Source organism: Ornithorhynchus anatinus, chromosome X1 (assembly GCF_004115215.2).
Source record: "Ornithorhynchus anatinus isolate Pmale09 chromosome X1, mOrnAna1.pri.v4, whole genome shotgun sequence".
Classification (NCBI taxonomy): Eukaryota; Metazoa; Chordata; class Mammalia; order Monotremata; family Ornithorhynchidae; genus Ornithorhynchus; species Ornithorhynchus anatinus.
The window spans coordinates 108716069-108731003 of NC_041749.1; the positions used below are offsets into that span (position 1 = coordinate 108716069).

Consider the following 14935-nt stretch of genomic DNA (forward strand, 5'->3'; position numbering starts at 1 on the left):
TCACTTCGCTTCTCTGTGCCTCAGTTCCCTCATCTGGAAAATGGGGATGAAGACCGTGAGCCTCGTGTGGGACAAGCTGATTACCCTGTGTCTCCCCCAGCACTTAGTGCTCTGCACATAGTAGGTGCTTAACAAATGCCAACATTATTATTATAGAGCAGGGGCCCGGGAGGCAGCGGGACCTGGGTTCCGATCCCCGCCCTGCCCCAGGGCTGCCGTGTGACTTTGGGCTAGTCACTTCTCTGCGCCTCAGCTACCTCATCTGTAAAATGGGGATGAAGACTGTGAGCCCCACGTGGGACGGGGACTGGGTCCAACCCGATTAACTTGGATCCACCTCCGTGCTCTAGAACGGTGCTTGGCGCATAATAAGTGCTTAATGAGTACTATTATTATTAGCCTCTGGGCACTGGTGTGAGCCCCGGCCAGGCCAAATACCCCTCTCCCGGAGCCACCCTAGATTAGACAGCTGCTCCTGCCCTGCTTGGATGCCTTTTGCTGCTCTGCTTCTCCCGGGGATCCCCAGTTCATTCACTCATTCAGTAGTACTTATTGAGCGCTTACTGTGTGCAGAGCACTGGACTAAGCGCTTGGAATGGACAATTGGGCGACAGAGACCCTCCCTGCCCAATGACGGGCTCACAGTCTAATCGACGGGCTTACAGTTACGACGGGGCGGGATATCGGGCACCTCTCTGGTTTCCGATTTAGATGGCGAAAACCGTCTCTGCTGAAAAACGAAACCCAATCGCGGATCCTGGTGTGGCTCAGTGGAAAGAGCCTGGGATTCGGAGTCAGAGGTCATGAGTTCGACTCCCGGCTCTGCCACTTGTCAGCTGTGTGACTGTGGGCAAGTCACTTCACTTCTCTGGGCCTCAGTTACCTCATCTGTAAAATGGGGATTAACTGTGAGCCTCAGGTGGGACAACCTGACTACCCTGTATCTCCACCAGCGCTTAGAACAGTGCTCTGCACATAGCGCTTAACACATACCAACATTATTATTATTATTATTATTATACCTTTCCCTTCTTGACCTTCTTTCCCTCTAGATTAAGCGTATCGTGGGCAGGGGATGTGTCTACCAACTCTTCATTGTACTGTACTCTCCCAACTTGCCTAGTAGGGTGCTCTGCGCGCAACGCGCAATGAATACAGTCGATGGAGGGTTGCGAGGTCTCTGCTCTGTCATCCTAAGAATTTTAAGGGCTACCCGCCATGGGGTCAGGACCAGATGACCTTGAGGCCCCTACCGGCGAAGCCCAGTTTGGAGAGGTAGGTTGGAGCTGCACTTGATTCTTTCACTGGGTGTGAGGCTAAGAATAATAACTGTGATATTCGTTAAATGCTTCCCGTGTGCCAAGGACTGTTCTGAGCGCTGGGGTAGATCCAAGATAAGCCGGTCCCACGTGGGGCTCCCAGTCCAAGTAGGAGGGAGAACAGGTATGGAATTCCCGTTCTGCGGATGGGGGAACTGAGGCCCAGTGGAGTGAAATGACCTGCCCGAGGACACGCGGCGGACTCCTCGGCCTGGCCCGCACGGGCTTGGGAGTCCGAGGTCATGGGTTTGAATCCCGGCTCTGCCACTTGTCGGCTGCCTGACTGTGGGCGAGTCACTTCACTTCTCTGGGCCTCAGTGACCTCATCTGGAAAATGGGGATGAAGACGGTGAGCCTCACGTGGGACAACCTGATGACCCTGGATCTCCTCCAGCGCTTAGAACAGTGCTCTGCACATAGTAAGCGCTTAACAAATGCCAACATTATTATTATTATTCCGTTAGGCCACGCTGCTTCTCTGGGCCCCCCGGGGTCTGAGGGTCTGCGGGACTGGCTGCCCCCCCCCCCCCCCCGGAGTACACTCCCTTGGCCTGCCCCGCCCCTTCCCCAACCGGCCTATTGCCTTTATCCCTGGCAGCTAGCCTCCCGCTCCTTCCAGCCGAAGGGTGTTCGAGGACACCTATTCTGAGAACTCCAGCTGGCCCGCTTGGAGATAACGGGAACCCTGATGCCATTGTTTAATTCTGGAGCTAACACCCGGGGCCTCCGGGAGATGGCTGGTGGCGCTGCCAAGGGGTGAGCGGCTCAGAGAGATGCCGGCGGGAGACAGGAACAGAGAGACGGGGATTGGGGCGATGGCATTTTCCACCAGCACTTCACCTCTCTGTGCCTCAGCTACCTCATCTGTAAGATGGGGATTCAGACCGTGAGCCCTGTGTGGGTCAGGGAATGCGCCCAACCCGATTACCTTGTATCGACTTCCAGCGCTTAGTACGGTGCCCGGCACGTAATAAGCGCTTAAGAAATACAAGTTATTATTACAATCCTGCCATCGTGAGGGGCCCGTAGGGAGAGCCAGTGGGATGGGGGGGTGGGGGTGGACAGGCTGGGCAGAGCTAATAGGTCTGAGAAGCAGCGTGGCCTAGTGGATAGAGCGCGGGCCTGGGAGTCAGAAGTCATGGGTTCTAATTCCTGCCCTGCCACTTGTCTGCTGTGTGACCTTGGGCAAGTTACTTCACTTCTCTGGGCCTCAGTTGCCTTATCTGGAAAATGGGGATTGAGACTGTGAGCCCCACCTGGGACAGGAACTGTGCCCAACCCTATTTACCTGTATTCACCCCAGTGCTTAGTACAGTGCCTGGCACATAGTAAATGCTTAACAAAAACCATTACTATTATTATTATTAAATAGTTGGAAACAGAGGCAGGGATCAAATTAGATTCTGCACAACCCACCGGAGTCAGGGGGAGGGGAGGGGAAGTTGTCTACATGGCAGGGTCCGGCTCGGCCCCAGGCCTTCCCAGCAGTCCATCCGATTCTTCACCACCCTGCCAGCCACCAGGATGATGATGGTATTTGTTAAGCACTGACTATGTGTCAAGCACTGTTCTAATCCCCGGGGAAGGTACAAGTTAATAGGTCTGATCCAGTCCCCGACCCACGTGGGGCTCACAGTCCAAGAAGGAAAGAGAACAGGTATTGAATGCCCTCTGTACAGATGAAGAAACTGAGACACTGAGAAGTGAAGTGACTTGCCCAAGGTCACACAGCAGACAAGTGGCAGAGTCGGGCTTAAAATCCCGGTCCTCTGACTCCCAGGTCCGAGCTCTTTCCACTAGGCCTTGCTCCTTTTTTTTTTTTAATGATATCTGTTAAGCGCTCACTATGTGCCGACCACTGTTCTAAGCTCTGGGGTAGATACAGGGTAATCAGATTGTCCCACGTGGGGGCTCACATTTTTTAATCCCCATTTTTACAGATGAGGTAACTGAGGCTTAGAGAGGTTAGGTGACTTGCCCAAGGTCACACAGCAGACAAGTGGCGGAGCCGGGATTAGAACCCCGCCGATTGTTCCGGACCTTTAACTCTCTCCTTAGGCCCCCTGTTCCTCCCCCTCCCCCATCTCTCACCCCCAATGATCTGGCCACCTATTTCCTCACGAAAATCAACACGATCAGGTCTGAGCTCCCCAAAGTCACCCCTCCGCCTCTCCCCTCCCCCGCACCGACCCCCTCCCCTACTTTCCCATCCTTCCCTGCAGTATCCTCAGAGGAGATCTCCTCCCTCCTCGCAAGTGCCACCCCCTCCACCTGCGCCTCGGACCCCATTCCCTCTCACCTTCTTAAAACCATCGCCCCTGCCCTCCTCCCTTCCTTAACTTCTATTTTTAACCACTCAATCTCCAGGGGCTCCTTCCCCTCTGCCTCCAAACATGCCCACATCTCCCCCATCCTAAAAAAACCCACTCTTGACCCCACTTCCCCCTCCAGTTATCGTCCTATCTCCCTACTACCCTTCCTTTCCAAAATCCTAGAACGAGTCGTCTACAATCGATGCCTAGAATTCCTTAACTCCCATTCTCTCCTAGACCCCCTCCAATCTGGCTTCCGTCCCCTCCACTCTACCGAGACTGCTCTCTCTAAGGTCACCCGTGACCTCCTTCTTGCCAAATCCAATGGCTCCTACTCCATTCTGATCCTCCTTGACCTCTCTGCTGCCTTTGACACTGTCGACCATCCCCTCCTCCTCCATACCTTATCTCACCTTGGCTTCACGGACTCTGTCCTCTCCCGGTTCTCCTCTCACCTCTCTGGCCGATCATTCTCGGTCTCCTATGCTGGAGCCTCCTCCCCCTCCCATCCTTTAACTGTTGGAGTTCCTCAAGGGTCAGTTCTTGGCCCTCTTCTGTTCTCCATTTACACTCACTCCCTCGGTGAACTCATCCGCTCTCACGGCTTTGACTACCATCTCTACGCAGATGACACGCAGATCTACATCTCCGCCCCTGTCCTCTCCCCCTCCCTTCGGGCTCGCATCTCCTCCTGCCTCCGGGACGTCTCCACCTGGATGTCGGCCCGCCACCTAAAACTCAACATGAGCGAGACTGAGCTCCTCATCTTCCCTCCCAAACCCGGTCCTCTCCCAGACTTCTCTATCACCGTGGATGGCACGACCATCCTTCCCGTCCCGCAGGCCCGCAATCTCGGTGTCATCCTTGACTCGTCCCTCTCGTTCACCCCACACATCCTATCCGTTACCGAGACCTGCCGGTTTCACCTCTACAATATCGCCAAGATCCGCCCTTTCCTCTCCACCCAAACGGCTACCTTACTATTACGGGCTCTCGTTATATCCCGGCTAGACTAATGTGTCGGCCTTCTCTCTGACCTCCCTTCCTCCTCTCTCGCCCCGCTCCGGTCTATTCTTCACTCCGCCGCCCGGCTCATCTTCCCGCAGAAACGATCTGGGCATGTCACTCCCCTTCTTAAACAACTCCGGTGGTTGCCTATCGACCTCCGCTCCAAACAAAAACTCCTCACTCTAGGCTTCGAGGCTCTCCATCACCTTGCCCCTTCCTACCTCTCCTCCCTTCTCTCTTTCTACCGCCCACCCCGCACGCTCCGCTCCTCTGCCGCCCACCTCCTCGCCGTCCCTCGGTCTCGCCTATCCCGCCGTCGACCCCCGGGTCACGTCCTCCCGCGGTCCTGGAACGCCCTCCCTCCTCACCTCCGCCAAACCGATTCTCTTTCCCTCTTCAAAACCCTACTTAAAAATCACCTCCTCCGAGAGGCGTTCCCAGACTGAGCTCCTCTTCCCCCTCTACTCCCTCTGCCATCCCCCCTTTACCTCTCTGCAGCTAAAGCCTCATTTTCCCCTTTTCCCTCTGCTCCTCCACCTCTCCCTTCCCATCCCCACAGCACTGTACTCGTCCGCTCGACTGTATATATTTTCGTTACCCTATTTATTTTGTTAATGAATTGTACATCGCCTCGATTCTATTTAGTTGCCATTGTTTTTACAAGATGTTCTTCCCCTCGACGCTGTTTAGTGCCATTGTTCTCGTCTGTCCGTCTCCCCCGATTAAACTGTAAGCCCGTCAAACGGCAGGGACCGTCTCTACCTGTTGCCGACTTGTTCATCCCAAGCGCTTAGTACAGTGCTCTGCACATAGTAAGCGCTCAATAAATACTATTGAATGAATGAACCTACGATCTCTGACTCCCAAGCCTGTGCTCTTTCCACTAAGCCACGCTGCTTCTCATTTCTCTTTCCCTCTGCCAAAACACACTAGCCTTATGCCTCTAAGACCTCCGTCTGTGTCACCTGTACATTTGGATCTGTACATTTAAGTCCCTGATACTCCCCCTCCCCTCAGCCCCACAGTACTTGTGTACAGATCCATCATTTATTTTTATATTTTTATATAATATAATATTTTTATATTTGCCTCCCCCTCTAGATTGTAAGCTTCCTTGTGGACAGGGAATGTGTCTACCAACCCTGTTGTACTGCAGTTTCCCAAGTACTTATGCAGTGCTCCGCACACAGTAAGTGCTCAATAAATACCACCGACTGATTCATGGATCGATCCGTGGAGGTCATGCCAGGACTTCAAGCTCCGTACGTCCAAAGCTGAACTTCTCTCCCTTCCCAAATCTAATAATAATGTTGGTATTTGTTAAGCGCTTACTATGTGCCGAGCACTGTTCTAAGCGCTGGGGGAGATACAGGGTAATCAGGTTGTCCCACTTGGGGCTCACAGGCTTAATCCCCATTTTACAGATGAGGGAACTGAGGCACCGAGAAGTCAAGTGACTTGCCCAAAGTCACACAGCTGACAGGTGGCGGAGCCGGGATTAGAACCCACGACCGCTGACTCCTAAGACCTTGCTCTTTCCACTGAGCCACGCTGCTTCTCTACTCTTCCACCAACTCTGCCATCGTAGTAGACACCACCACCATCCTCACTGTCCCAGGTATTTTCCTTGACTCTTCCATTGCTTTCAACTCTCACACCCAGTCTGTTGCTAAATCTTGCTGATTTTTCCTCCACAACATTTTCTGGGTCCACCCCTTCCTCTCTGTGCAAGCGGCCAGCACCCTGACCCAGGCGTTGGTTGTACCCTGCCTTGAATAGCGTATCAGCCTCCTCCTCACCGGTCTCCCTGCCTCCAGCCTCTCCCCGCTGCAGTCCATACGTCACTCTGCGGCCGGATCATTTTTCTGAATGGTCGTTCTGCACACGTCTCTCCGCTCCTCAAAAACGTCCAAACCCGTCCTTCTCTGCATCAAGCAAAAACTCTTGAAGGCACTCCATGAGCTCCCTTACCGCTTACTTTTCCAGCTCTCTTCTCCCCCTACTCTTCAGCTCCTCTCCCAGTCCTTTCTTAATGTTGATATTAAGCGCTTACTACGTGCAGAGCACTGTTCTAAGCGCTGGGGGAGATACAGGGTAATCAGGTTGTCCCACGTGAGTCTTCATCCCCATTTTCCAGATGAGGTAACTGAGGCACAGAAAAGTTAATTGACTTGCCCACAGTCACACAGCTGACAAGTGGCAGAACGGGGATTCGAACCCTTGACCTCTGACTCCCAAGTCCTGGCTCTTTCCACTGAGCCACGCTGCTTCCCTCCCAAGCTCGCCTCACTGTCAAGTCTCCCCCACCCGCCTCGTCCCCTCTTGCTCACATCCTTCCTCCCGTCTGGAGTTCCCACCCACTTCCAATCCGACTGACCACAATTCTCCCCGTCTTCAAGGGCCACCTCCTCCAGGAAGGCTTCCCCAGTTCATTTTCTTCTTCTTCCCAACCGCCACCTAAGCACCTCTGGGCTCCCGTTCTCCGGTTGCCTTTATACAGTGTCAGTTGGCGTTCCAGAGGGAAGGAAATCGTGCCTCCCCCCCTCTAGATTGTTAGCACGCTGCGGACAGGGAACGGCTACCAACTCTGTTGTACTCTCCCAAGGGCCGAGTAGCGCTCTGCACACCACAGACGCTCAATGAATACCATTGATGGATGTCTCAGACCGTCACAAAGCATCAAGGTGGTGGGTAGGCGGGGGGGCGGTGAGGAAACCAAAGAGGCAAGAAGCACAGACCTTTTGTTTACTTCCATCGCGGTCTGGGAGCGACAGAGCCGGAGAATTGTGAGGGAAAGAAAGGAGAAAGACTTGTCCGGAGAGAGGGAGGGAGTGATAAAGGAGCTCTTGTCACTTTTAAATTTCACAGTTGCCAAGATCCCAAGAGTTAATTAAAATCACCCAGCTGGGGGGTCAGCGAGAAGCACCAAACATTGTCCACAGAAGAGAAACGAGCATCATGCAACCTGGTTGTCATAGCAACCGACAAGCGCTCCTGCGGTCGATAAGCGCCATGCTCTTTGTTTGCACGAATGGAGCCGAGCTTAAGGTGGGATCCCATCCCCGAAAATGCTCCTTGCGGGGCCCAGTGTGTGTCCTCCCTTTCTCCCTCCCCCTCCTCCCTGCCTTCCCCACCCCCACCCCCCCCATCTACTTCCAGGCAGGCCACGAATGTTGGAACACCTGACTAGTAGCGAACGTCTTCTCTCCAAGGCCCTGGACGGTTTTTAAGAAAAATGATCGGGGCAGCAGGAATGACCTGTGGACGGGAGAGGGCAGAGACCTCGGGTGGAGAAGTCAGCGAGGAGGCTGATGCACTAGTCAAGCTGGAATAGGACAAGCGGCCGGACCAGTGTAGTGGCCTTTCGGATGGAGGGGAAGAGACGGATTCTGGAAGCGTTGTCGGAGGGAAAACCGACAGGATTTAACGGCAGACTGAAGATGGAGGTCGAAAGAGAGGGAGGAGTCAAGGATGAGGCCGAGGTCGCAGGCCTCAAAGATGGAGAGAAGAAAGGTGGTGGTCGTGTCGACTGAGGTGGGAGGAGAGACTTGGGACGGAAGATGCGGAATTCAGTTTTGGGAATGTTGAACTTGAGGTGCCTGGTGGACATGCGTGCGGAGATGTCCTGGAGGCGGATGGAAATGTGAATTGCCGATAAAGAGAGAGCTGGATTTGGGAGTCATCCACATAGAGGTAATAGCTTTTTTTTTTTAAAAAATATTTGTTAATAATAATGTTGGTATTTGTTAAGCGCTTACTATGTGCAGAGCACTGTTCTAAGCGCTGGGGGAGATAGAGGGTAAGTGCTTACCACCTGCCAGGCACTGTTCTAAGCTCTGGAGTAGATACAAGATAATCAAGTTGGACACAGTCCCTGTCCTCTGTAGGGCTCACAGTCTTAACTCCCATTTTACAGATGAGGTAACTGAGGTACAGGGAAGTTATGTTCATTCATTCATTCAATAGTATTTATTGAGCGCTTACTATGTGCAGAACACTGTACTAAGCGCTTGGAATGGACAAATCGGCAACAGATAGAGCCAGTCCCTGCCCTTCGACGGGCTTACGGTCTAATCGGGGGAGACGGACAGACAAGAACGATGGCGATAAATAGAATCGAGGGGAAGAACGTCTCATTAAAACAATAGCAAATAAATAGAATCAGGGTGATGTACATGTCATTAACCAAATAAATAGAGTAATGAAGATATATACAGTTGAGCGGACGAGTACGGTGCTGAGGGGAGGGGACGGGAGGGGGGAGGAGCAGAGGGAAAGGGGGGAGAAGAGGGTTTAGCTACGGAGAGGTGAAGGGCGGGTAGAGGGAACAGAGGGAAAAGGGGAGCTCAGTCTGGGAAGGCCTCTTGGAGGAGGTGAGCTTTAAGTAGGGGGAATAGCAAGGGGAAAGTCGCACATTTTTACAAGCTGTGCCGATTTCACGTGCAGCAGTAGAGGGAGGAGGGCTGTGGGCACGCTATCGCCTTGGGAGGTATCCTCCTGACCCGATCCGGCCCTTTCCCCACAGTACAGACTTTTGTTTTTGTCCTTGCTCCCTGAGATGAGGACTACATACCCGGAGTTGGGCCGTTGTGCACCTGGTGCAGGGATGTGGCTATTCTTTGGCTCAGTGGAAAGAGCCCGGGCTTGGGAGTCAGAGGTCATGGGTTCGAATCCCGACTCTGCCACTTGTCAGCTGTGTGACCGCGGGCAAGTCACTTCACTTCTCTGGGCCTCAGTTCCCTCATCTGTAAAATGGGGATTAAGACTGTGAGCCTCACGTGGGACAACCTGATGACCCTGTATCTACCCCAGCGCTTAGAACAGCGCTCGGCACATAGTAAGCGCTTAACAAATACCAACGTTATTATTATTATTCTTTATCAGGGGCCTTCCTCCTCCCAGGAATATGAATCAAGGGGCCCACAGTTCTCGGGTTGGCACCTGGAGATTGTCACTAAGAGCCCCCCTCCTCGTTCTTCTCACTTCTCTGGGCCTCAGTTACCTCATCTGTAAAATGGGGATTAAGACTGTGAGCCTCACGTGGGACAACCTGATGACCCTGGATCTCCCCCAGCGCTTAGAACAGTGCTCTGCACATAGTAAGCGCTTAACAAATACCAACATTATTATTATTATTACCCCCATCCTTCTGCACATCCAACAGAAACTCCTTAGCATCAGCTTTGAAGCGGTCGATCACCTGGCCCCCTCCTACCTCACCTCGCTACTCTCCTACTGCGACCCGGCCCGCACAGCTCGCTCCTCTAACTTCGATCTCATCTATCTCCCCGCCGACCTCTCGCCCATCTCTGGCCTCTGGCCTGGAACTCCCTCCCTCTTCCTATCCAACAGACGATTACTCTTCCCACCTTCAAAGCCTTATTGAAGGCCCATCTCCTCCAAGAGGCCTTCCCTGACTAAGCCCTCATTTCCTTTTCTTTCACTCTCTTCTGTGTTGCCCTGATTTGCTCCCTTTAGTCACCCCCTTCCCAGTCCCCCAGCACCTATCTACATAGCCATAATTTCCTTATTTATATTAATGTCTGTCTCCCCCTCTAGACTGTAAGCTCGTTGTGGGCAGGGAACATGGTCTATCAACTCTGTTATACTGTACTCTCCCAAGCTCTTAGTACAGTGCTCTGCACCCAGTAAGTGCTCAATAAATTTGATTGATTAGGAGAGCAGCGAGGTTAAGTAGGAAGGGGAGAGGTGATTTAGTGCCTTCAAGTCGATGAAAAGGAGTTTCTGTTTGATTTGGAGGTTGGATGGGCCACCGCCGGAGGTTCTTGAGGAGTGGGGAAACGTGGACTGAATGGGTTTTTAGAAAAATGATCTGGGCAACCGAGTGAACTATGGACCGGAGGGGGGAGAGGCTGGGGGCGGGGAGGCCGGCAAAGAGGCAGATCCCCAAAGCTTCCTCTGCCCTCGTCACCTCCCTCCCCCGACCCCCTCTACTCCCCGGCTTCAACCCTTCGAGGGGAGTCTTGGACGGAGGCTTGGGCCTCACCCCGGCCCCCTGCAGTCCCACCTCACGCGGTCGTGGGTTCTGACCTCGGCTCCGCCGCACGTCCACTGTATGACCTTGGGCAAGTCACTTCTCTGTGCCGCAGTTCCCTCGCCTGTAAAATGGGGATCGAGACTGTGAGCCCCACGTGGGACGGGGACCGCGTCCAACCCGATTCGCTTGTATTCACCGCAGCGCATGGTACAGTACTCGGCACCTAGTGAGCGTTTAACAGATACCATCATCGTAATAATCATAATAGCAATAATGATGGTATCTGTTAAGCGCTTACTTTGTGCCGGGATACATACTAAGCACCGGGGTGGATACGAGCGAATGGGGTTGGACGCGGTCCCTGTCCCACGTGGGGCTCACGTTTACCTTGCCAGCCCAGACTCAGTGCCCCGAGGGGCTGGGATGGGGCTCGCTGCAGGAAAGACTGTAAGCCCGTCATTGGGCAGGGATTGTCTCTAGCTGTTGCCGAATTGGATATTCCAAGTGCGTAGTACAGTGCTCTGCCCATAGTAAGCGCTCAATAAATGCTATTGAATGAATGAATGAAAGGGAAGGAGAGGGAGAGGAGGGGGTTCTTCAGTTCCCTTCTTCCCTCCTCCATCCGCTCTCCCCACCCCGCCCTCTTCCCCCTCCCTCCCCCCCCAAGTGCCCCCCACCCGCCAAACGGAGCGGGGAGCTGTCTGCCTCTTAGTGCTTCCCCTTTCCCGTCGACCCGGAGACCCACCCCCCTCCACCCCCACCTTCTCATTCCCCCTTTACGTTTTGCAGGATCAATTCCGTCTGGCCCAGTGCCTGCACCCACAAATACCCTTTTTCTCCGACCCCAGGTTGGTGACAGGGAATGCCTGGGGGTGTGGGCACGCTCATATGGACACCTGCACCCTCACAGGACACACAGACACACACGCTCTAAAACACAAACACATATGCAAGAAGCAGCTTGGGCTAGTAGCAAGTGCACCGGCTTGGGATTCAGAGGATGTGGGTTCTAATCCCGGCTCTGCCTCTCGTCTGCCGTGGGACCTTGGGCAAGTCGCTTCACTTCTCTGGGCCTCAGTTCCCTCATCTGTTAAACAGGGATGAAGGCTGGGAGCCCCAGGTGGGGCAGGGACCGTGTCCAAACTGATTACCCTGTATCTACCCCAGTGCTTAGAACAATGCTTGGCACATAGTAAGCACTTAATGATAATAACGATAATTATGGCATTTGTTAAGCACTCACTATGTGCCAGGCACTGGAGGGGGTGAATACAGGCAAATGGGGTTGGACAGAATCCCTGTCCCACGTGGGGCTCACGGTCTCAATCCCCATTTTACAGATGAGGTCACTGAGGCCCAGAGATGTGAAGCGACTTGCCCAAGGTCACACAGCAGACAAGTGGCAGAGCTGGGATTAGAACTCATGACCTTCTGACTCCCAGGCCGGTGCTCCATCCGCTACGCCATGCTGCGGATACCATCATTATTTTTGATTATTACATGCACACACAAACATCCACGCTCCCAGAACAGAAGGATTTGGGGGATCCGGGCCTACCGCTTTGGGGAATCGGGGGCAGGAGCAGGGCAGACAGGGATGGGGTCAACGGCAGGAAAAGGTCGGGAACGTAGTCATTGACATGTGTAGGTTAACTCCGCTCCCTTCAGGGCAGAGCTTTCAGTCAATCGGTTGATGGAATTCATGGAACACAGGGAATGTGTCCACCAGCTCTGTTGTATTGTACTCTCCCAATTGAGCGGTCGCACGGTAACCGCTCAATAAATACAACCGATTGAATGAGCACTTACCGTTTGCCGAGCACCGGACTAAGCACTTGAGAGAGTACAATAGAATAGCCAGAATCCCTGCCCTCGAGGAGCTTGCAGTTCATTGGAGGAGACTGACATCAAGTCTGTCCTTCCTCTTGTCCCTTCTTCAAGTCTCCCGTCTTTCTCAGCGGTATCTCGAGGAGATCTCCTGCCTCCTCTCAAAAGCCACCCCCTCCACCTGCGCCTCCGACCACATCCCTTCGTGCCTTATCAAAGCACTTGCCCCCTTCCTTCTTCCCTCCCTGGTCATCGCCTTCAACTGTCCACTCTCCAGTGGCTTTTTCCCCACTGCTGTCAAACGCGCTCACGTCTCCCCTGCCCTAAAAACCCTTCCCTTGACTCACGGCTCCCTCCAGTTATCTCCCCATCTCCCTTCCTACCGTTGCTCTCCAAACTTCTTGAGCAAGTTGTCTACACCTGCAGCCTCCGCTTCTCCCCCTCCAATTCTCTCCTTGACCCCCTCAAGTCTGACTTGCACCCCCTTCGTGCCACAGAAGCTGTCCTCTCAGAGGTCACCAGTGACCTCCTGCTTGCCGAATCCCACGGCCTCTACTCCATCCTCGTCCTCCTCAAACTCTCGGCTGGCTTCGACACTGTCGACCACCCCCCTCTCCTGGAAACATTATCCAACCTTGGCTTCGTTGACACTGTCCTCTCCCGGTTCTCCTCTGCCTCCCACTCCTTAACTGTGGGAGTCTCTCAAGGTTCAGTTCTGCATCCTGAAGAAGTGTGGCCTAGTGGATAGAGCATGGGCCTGGGAGTCAGAAGAATAATCCTGGCTCTGCCTCTTGTCCACCCTGTGACCTTGGACAAGTCACTTCACTTCTCTGTGCTTCAGTCCCTTAAATGTAAAAGGGGGATTAAGACTGAGCTCCTCATCTTCCCTCCCAAGCCCAGTCCTCTCCCAGACTTCCCTATCACCGTGGATGGTACGACCATCCTTCCCGTCTCTCGGGCCCGCGACCTCGGGGTCATCTTTGACTCGTCTCTCTCGTTCACCCCACACATCCGATCCGTCACCGAGACCTGCCGGTCTCACCTTTATAATATCGCTAAGATCCGCCCTTTCTTCTCCACCCACACGGCTACCTTACTGCTACAGGCTCTCGTAATATCCCGGCTAGACTACTGTGTCCGCCTGCTCTCCGATCTCCCTTCCTCCTCTCTCGCCCCGCTCCAGTCTATCCTTCACTCCGCCGCCCGGCTCATCTTCCCGCAGAAACGCTCTGGGCCTGTCACTCCCCTTCTTAAAAACCTCCAGCGGTTGCCCATCGACCTCCGCACGAAACAAAAACTTCTCACTCTAGGCTTCGAGGCTCTCCATCACCTTGCCCCTTCCTACCTCTCCTCCCTTCTCTCTTTCCACGGCCCACCCCGCACGCTCCGCTCCTCTGCCGCCCACCTCCTCACCTTCCCCCGGTCTCGCCTATCCCGCCGTCGACCCCCGGGCCACGTCCTCCCGCGGTCCCGCAACGCCCTCCCTCCTCACCTCTGCCAATCTAATTCTCTTCCCCTCTTCAAATCCCTACTTAAAGCTCACTTCCTCCAAGAGGCCTTCCCAGACTGAGCTCCCCCCTTTTCCCTCTGCTCCCTCTACCCCCCCTTCACCTCTCCGCAGCTAAACCCTCTTCTCCCCCCTTTCCCTCTGCTCCTCCCCCTCCCGTCCCATCCCCTCAGCACTGTACTCGTCCGCTCAACTGTATATATCTTCATCACCCTATTTATTTGGTTTAATGAGATGTACATCACCCTGATTCTATTTATTTGCCATTGTTTTAATGAGATGTTCTTCCCCTCGACTCTATTTATTGCCATCGTTCTTGTCTGCCCGTCTCCCCCGATTAGACCGTAAGCCCGTCGAAGGGCAGGGACTGTCTCTATCTGTTGCCGACTTGTACATTCCAAGCGCTTAGTACAGTGCTCTGCACATAGTAAGCGCTCAATAAATACTATTGAATGAATGAATGAATGAACTGTGAGCCCCATGCGGGACAGGGACTGTATCCAACCTGATTTGCTCGTATCTACCCCAGCACTTAGTAGTGGCACATAATAAGCACTTAAATGCCATAGTATTATTAATATTATTATCTACACCCCCTCCGTTGGAGGACTCATTCATTCATCCAATAGTATTTATTGAGCGCTTACTATGTGCAGAGCACTGTACTAAGCGCTTGGAATGTACAATTCGGCAACAGATAGAGACAATCCCTGCCCATTGATGGGCTTACAGTCTAATCGGGGGAGACAGACAAAAACAATAGCAATAAATAGAATCAAGGGGATGTACATCTCATTAAAATAAATAGGGTAATAAAAATACATACAAATGAGCAGATGAGCACAGTGCTGAGAGGAGGGGAAGGGAGCAGAGGGAAAGGGGGAAAAGGGGGCTTAGCTGAGGGGAAGTGAAGGGGGGGGGCAGAGAGGCAGCAGAGGGAAAAAGGGGAAGCTCAGTCTGGGAA

The 14935-nt window shown here is 53.5% G+C and overlaps 1 protein-coding gene across 1 annotated transcript in view; it reads left to right on the forward strand.

Annotated features, from left to right (window-relative positions):
* Positions 1-7884: 7884 nt before the first annotated feature.
* DPP9 (dipeptidyl peptidase 9) overlaps positions 7885-14935 on the forward strand; it is a 72770-nt gene continuing 65719 nt past the window's right edge. The window contains exon 1 of the mRNA XM_029050577.2: positions 7885-8332. The gene's annotated coding sequence lies outside the window, so the exon portion shown is untranslated. The remainder of the gene's footprint in view (positions 8333-14935) is intronic.